Source organism: Pongo pygmaeus, chromosome 22 (assembly GCF_028885625.2).
Source record: "Pongo pygmaeus isolate AG05252 chromosome 22, NHGRI_mPonPyg2-v2.0_pri, whole genome shotgun sequence".
In the NCBI taxonomy this organism is placed as follows: Eukaryota; Metazoa; Chordata; class Mammalia; order Primates; family Hominidae; genus Pongo; species Pongo pygmaeus.
Genome location: NC_072395.2, coordinates 20,309,459 through 20,316,173, shown reverse-complemented (window position 1 = coordinate 20,316,173; position 6,715 = coordinate 20,309,459). Strand labels below are relative to the sequence as shown.

Here is a 6,715-nt window from a genome sequence, read left to right as displayed (position 1 = left end):
GATGAAAGCACACATTGCAAAGCAATTTCTCAGAAGGATTCTGTCTAGTTTTTATGTCAAGGTATTTCCTGTTTCATCATAGGCTGTGAAGGGCTCACAAATATCCATTTGCATATTTTAAAAAAACACTGTTTACAAACTGCTCAAACAAAAGTAAGGTTCAACCCTGTGAGATGAATGCACACATCAGAAAGAACTTTCTCAGAATGCTTCTGTCTAGTTTTTATGTGAAGATATCTCTTTTTCACCTTAGGTCTCAAATGGCTAAGAAACATCCCTTTGCAGATTTTACAAAAAGACTGTTTCCAAGCTGCTCAATAAAAAAAAGTTTCAACACTTGAGATGAATACACACATCAAAAAGAAGTTTCTCAGAAAGCTTCTGTTTTCTTTTTATTTGAAAATATTTCCCTTTTCATCATAGGCCTCAATGGGCTCAGAAATATCTCTTTGCAGATCCTACAAAATGACTGTTTAGAAAACTGCTGGACCCAAATTACACCATTATGGCTCACACACTGCAGCCTCAACCTCCCCAGGGTTAGGCTATTCCTCAAGGGATCCTACAGCATCGGCCTCCCAAAGTGTTGGGGTTACAGGCGTGAGCCACCAGCACCCGGCCTGAGTTAATACGTCTGGTCTCACTACGTCTTAACCACACACCCATGAAGAACTCAAGTCAAGAGAGAGTTGGCAAGAGACTCAGCATTCTCTCCCGAAAGCAGTGAGGTGGATGGCAGACGTGTGTCCCGAGCTCCTGGGGTTTTAGGTGACCATGTGTAGAGGAGAGATTTCCAATGTTTCTAGAGAGGCACGAGCCATAGTTATTTGGGGCATCCGAACACGAGATGGGGTTTCTGACAGCAACTTAAGGGCCAGGAAGGGCCAGAATCTGCCAAGGCACATGTCCCAGGGTGGGGCCAATGGAACCCATGATAGAGGGAGTCAGCTGTCCTTACAGAGAGGACTCCAGCCCTAGGCCCCGCTGTGCAGACCAAATCAGAAGGAAGACAGTCCTTCGTCCTACATGCCACATCCCTCCACTGAACTTGGGAGTGGATCTGTTTCCCAAACATGAGGTGACATTCGCTTTGCAATGGATCACAAGGGGCCGGGCTTTCCAGAGTCGGCAGGATAAAGAAGTCATTCTGGCTTGGCCACCCCCATCCCCCGGTAACTGGTGAATTTAAATGAGCCGAGGCTGGCCGGGCCGGAGCCGCTACAGGGGGAGAGGGGGGTGGGTGGGGTGGGTGTTTCCTGAGGCACTGCAGAAATTGGGCCTTTGCCTCGAGGATGACAGTGCTGCAGGAACCTGTCCAGGCTGCTATATGGCAAGCACTAAACCACTATGCTTACCGAGATGGGGTTTTCCTCACAGAACGCCTTTATGCAGAAGTACACTCAGAAGAAGCCTTGTTTTTAATGGCGACCTGTTCTTACCTCCCAGGAAAGGCCTATAAAGCATATAGACTCTTGAAAAGACACAGTTGTCCTACACCACAATGCAAATACCTGCTTGCAAAATGTTGTGTTGATCTCAGTAAGCTTGCAGACTGGGAACAAATCTTATCTGGTGGAGTGTTTAATAAGCAGAAAAGCCATGATGATATTGTTACTGAGTTTGGTGATTCAGTTTGCTTTCCCATTCCATTGTTCGGACATGTATATTGCAAGACAGATCAGCTTGCCAAAGGATAAGAATGTTACCAAAAGAGACTTAGTTTAAATCCTTTCCTCTGGTATCCATTTGAATCATTATGTGAAATAGGTGAAAAGCCAGATCCTGACCAAACATTTAAATTCACATCTTTACAGAACTTTAGCAACTGTCTGCCCAACTCTTGCACAACACAAGTACCTAATCACAGTTTATGTCACAGACAGCCTGAGACCATTCTTATGGAAACACCCCAGGACACAACTGAATTAAACAGAGTCAATTTAGAATCTTCCAATTCAAAGTACTCCTTGAATACAGACTCCCCAGTGTCTTTTATTGATTCAGCTGTAATTTCACCTGAAACTGTCCGACTGGGAACAGGAACTTCCATATTATCTAAACAGGTTCAAAATAAACCAAAAACTGGTCGAAGTTTATTAACAGGACCAGCAGTTCTTAGTCCATTTACCCCAAGTTTTGGGATTTTGCCATTAGAAACCCCAAGTCCTGGAGATGGATCTTATTTACAAAACTACAGTAATACACCTTCTGTAATTGATGTGCCATCCACCGGAGCCCCTTCAAAAAAGTCTGTTGCCAGAATTGGCCAAACTGGAGCAAAGTCTGTCTTCTCACAGAGTTGAAATAGCCAAGAGGTAACTCCAATTCTTTCACTAACAGAAAGTTCTGGTCCATAAATAACTACAACACCTCAGGTAATGAGCCCCACTATGACATCTCCCCCAAATGCACTGCATCCAAGAAGTTCATGACTCTTTACTAGTGACAGTTCCACAGCCAAGGAGAATAGGAAGAAATTAAAAATGAACTTTACACCTAAAATCCCAAACAGAAAAACAAAAAGTAAAACTAATAAAGGAGGAATAACTCAATCTAATATAAATGACAACCTGGAAATTACAAAATTGGGCTCTTCCATCAATTCAGAAGAGGAAATATCCACAATCACACCTCATATTCAGGCTTTTAATCTACAAAAAGCAGCAGCAGAAGGCTTGATAAGCCTTCTTCATGAAAGGGGGAAAGGTTATTTAGCTTTATGTTCATACCACTGCAAAGAAGCTATAAATATTTTGAGCCATCTACCTTCTCACAACTACAATACTGGTTGGGTACTGTGCCAAATTGGAAGGTCCTATTTTGAACTTTCAGAGTACATGCAAGCTGAAAGACTATTCTCAGAGGTTAGAAGGATTGAGAATTATAGAATCGAAGGCATGGAAATCTACTCTACAACACTTTGGCATCTTCAAAAAGATGTCGCTCTTTCATTTCTGTCAAAAGACTTTACAGACATGGATAAAAATTCGCCAGAGGCCTGGTGTGCTGCAGGAACTGTTTCAGTCTGCAACGGGAACACGATATTGCAATTAAATTATTCCAGAGAGCTATCCAAGTGGATCCAAATTATGCTTATGCCTATACTTTATTAGGGCGAGAGTTTGTCTTAACTGAAGAATTGGACAAAGCATTAGCTTGTTTTCGAAATGCTATCAGAGTCAATCCTAGACATTACAATGCATGGTAAGTCGTAATGAATTGTAAAGACAAAGTCTTGTTGATGGTGCTGGTAGTCACTAATTTTTCTTGTTAGATAGCTCTTTATTGTCATGAATTTGGTTACTAATACTTAGGAATGGTACATACTGGTCAATAACTTCAAACTAACTTTTTTTATGAAATGTATGTCTTTAACAAACTCTTCAGTTAACTAATGATAATAGAATATGAGATGCTAATACTCAACAGTTTCAGTCTTCTACAAAACTTTTGCAGATACTGTAGGTGTGTTTTGTTTGTTTGCTTGTTTAGTTTTGTTACTTGATTTGTTACTTTTTCTTCGAACACAGAAATGGTGATAGGGACAAAAAGTGCTTGGGAAATTGGAAAGGAATAGCATAATTCACTTATTGGATAATAGAAAAAAACACTGAAAAAGTTCACTAGTTGCTTTTTGACGATGTTCCAGTTTATTGAGTTACTATTAAGAACTTAATGTATCCTTTATTTAGCAGTATCTCTGTTTTACTTTTTTGTATTTGTGTATAAGTAGACACATAGGAAATTACTACTCAGTTCATATTGTTATCAACTGAATAACATATGAAAAAGTTTGGTCCTACTTCTGCCTCAACACCATACTTACTGTTGACATTTATTGTATTTCTCTGGACTGACTTAAAAGTTTAAATATCAAGAGAAGGCCAGGCATGGTGGCTCATGCCTGTCATCCCAGCACTTTGGGAGGCCAAGGCAGATCACAACGTCAAGAGATCGAGACCATATGGTGAAACCCCGCCTATATTAAAAGTATAAAAATTAGCTGGGCATGATGGCAGGCGCCTGTAGTCCCAGCTACTCAGGAAGCTGAGGAAGGATAATCGCTTGAACCTGGGAAGTGAAGGTTGCAGTGAGCCAAGATTATGCCATTGCACTCCAGCCTGGGTGCCAGAGTGAGACACCATCTCTAGAAAAATATAAAATAAAAATAAAATAAAATAAAATAAAATAATAAAATAAAATAAAATAAAATAAATATCAAGAGAAAGTATAATTCTCAAGTAGTAACACTGTGGAAGCTTTTTTTGTCAGATACGTTTATCTTTGGGGTTAGTTATTATAGTAGTTGAGTTTTAACCTTGATTTGCTTCTAAATCTGAAACATTATATTACTAAAATATTTTTTGATTTGTGATTATGTTGTTTAATGGATTATATATCATTTTGCAGTAGAAGTTGCAGTGCCTGAAAGATTGCCAAAAAAAAGTGCTAGCTATTGCTGACCAATGTAACAATCAACTTGCCAATATTGCCATCTCTTCCAATAGCTATGTTCTCCATAATAGTTTAAGAAATCAGTTCTTCATAAGGCTTGTGTTGTTTTTGATTTTTTCCCAAGTCTGGTGGATCCTTGTGCTGTTCATTTTAAAATGTGTATTGTGTGTCCAGCTATTCCGCAGGAGTCACATTCTTAAAAACCTTAACCATATCAAAAATTGTGTTTAAAGGTTTATTCAGACTGGCGAGCTTTTAGTAGGAGGAGTTTAAATGCTGACATATTTAGGTAACTCTAAATACTGAGCAACTTTATTCTATCTACAAAATAAATAGCCTTTCTTTTCTTTTCACTTTCACTATCATTAGCTCCGTGTTTAATACATTTTCTTCATCTATAACACAATTATAACGATATACAAAGCCACTCAAATAAAGCAGATATATTGTGCTTTTAAAAAAAAAAAGAAGTCATTATATGGCACACAATGAGGTGTGACTCAAATCTAGAATCTCCAGTGAAAACCAATGAAACAGGGTCAAATCCCGTGTCTACTAAAAATTAAAAAATGAGCCAGGTGTGGTGGTGCTGAGGCAGGAGAATCACTCTAACCCAGGAGACAGAGGTTGCAGTGAGCTGAGATCACGCCACTGTACTCCAGCCATGGGGGGAAAGAGCAAGACTCCATCTCAGAAGCAAACAAACACAGAAAGCCAATAAAGGTATTTAACTCAACGTGTCAGGCTCAGGTCTCTTGACAGGATACATCCAGCACCCAGGAAAATGTTGATGGGTGGGGTGGAATCTATTTTGTGGCCTCAAGGAAGGGTTTGAGAGACAGTCCCGCAAACGTGATGGCCTAAAGAAGCCCCTCCGCCCAAGAAGCGATATTCATTTGTATCCTGTAGCCACCCATGATGGAGAATCTGGCTCTCTACAGACCCCCAACCCCCACCCCACCCCACCCCAACCCACTCCCCCACTTCGTGAAATGAGCTCTCGCTCCATCAGGCTCTATTCAGGCCGTGTGGTTTTGTAACCTCCAGCGTGTGTGCCTGGGTTGCAGGGTGGGGTTGGGGCAGCTGTGGACAGAGGAGGGGATAAAGCGGTGGTGTCCCGTGGGTGCCCAGTACGTGGGACGTGAGTGGGGTGGCCAAAGCCTAGGGAACTCATTGCCTGTCAGGAGGTCTTCCCTCCTGGTCCCCTCTCTGACCTATGCTCCACATTGCAGTTCAGTGGGGATCTTGTGGGTGGAGTCACCATCCCTTTGGACTTTAGCTGAGGAAGGCTGGGCTCCCAAGAGTCTCCCCAGAGTCGGGGCCTTGGGCAGGCTCACAAGGATGCTGAAGGTAACGGTTGGTGACAGTGATGTAAGTTGGAGGCCTCGGGCCAATGCAGAGGTATCCATTTGACCTCGGTGGGACAGGACAGCTTTGTGGAGTCCCGTGCATCCTTCCAGAGATGCATCCAGTGCTAGCAAGCATGGTCCCGAGGATCCCAGATAACAGCAGAAGCACTTTTGTTCACACAGAATCCTGGGCAGGAAAGTTCTCAGCAGGTTTAGACCTCCTAGTCAAAAAGCCAAAGCCACTTCTGGGATTTTTTTTCAAAGAGCCAGTGGTTCCACAATGGGCCATGGGTAGTTGTGGAAATGGAGAGAAGTGTTTGCAGATACATATTTCAGACAGAACGGACAGGGCTTGGTCATAGGTCATGAAGGACATGAGCAGATAGATGCACATTGAGAAAACCCTCCCAGCATTCTAGGTGAACAGAAGTATGATTTTTTGAGACAGTCGAGCTAGACGCAACCCCAGATTTTAGGGTTGGGTCTTTATTAATATGTAGTATCTATGAGGTATCCAAGTCCAGAAATCAAATCTCCAGTTCTGTACAGCATTTTGTAGGGAGATCAAATCTGGGATGTCTAAAGTTAAGAATTCAGACCGTGGTAATGGATTAGATTAGATATACTTGAACTTATTTTGCCAAGAAAGAGAGGGCGGGAGATAGAGAGAGCCAGAGAGTGAGTGAGCAAGAGAGAGAGAGAGACACAGAGACAGAGACAGAGAGACAGACAGAGAGACACAAAGATACACAAAGAGAGAAAGACAGAGAGAGACAGAGAGATAAAGACACAGAGAAAGACACAGATGGAAAGAGACAGAGAGAAACTGAAAGAGAGACAGAGACAGAAAGAGAGAGAGATAGACAGAGAGAGAGACAGGCAGACAGACAGGCAGAGAAAGAGAGTAAGAC

The 6,715-nt window shown here is 41.9% G+C and overlaps 1 pseudogene; it reads left to right on the top strand.

Moving 5' to 3' along the window:
* Window positions 1–1,292: 1,292 nt before the first annotated feature.
* Window positions 1,293–3,196, top strand: LOC134738969 (cell division cycle protein 27 homolog; annotated as a pseudogene).
* Window positions 3,197–6,715: the final 3,519 nt, after the last annotated feature.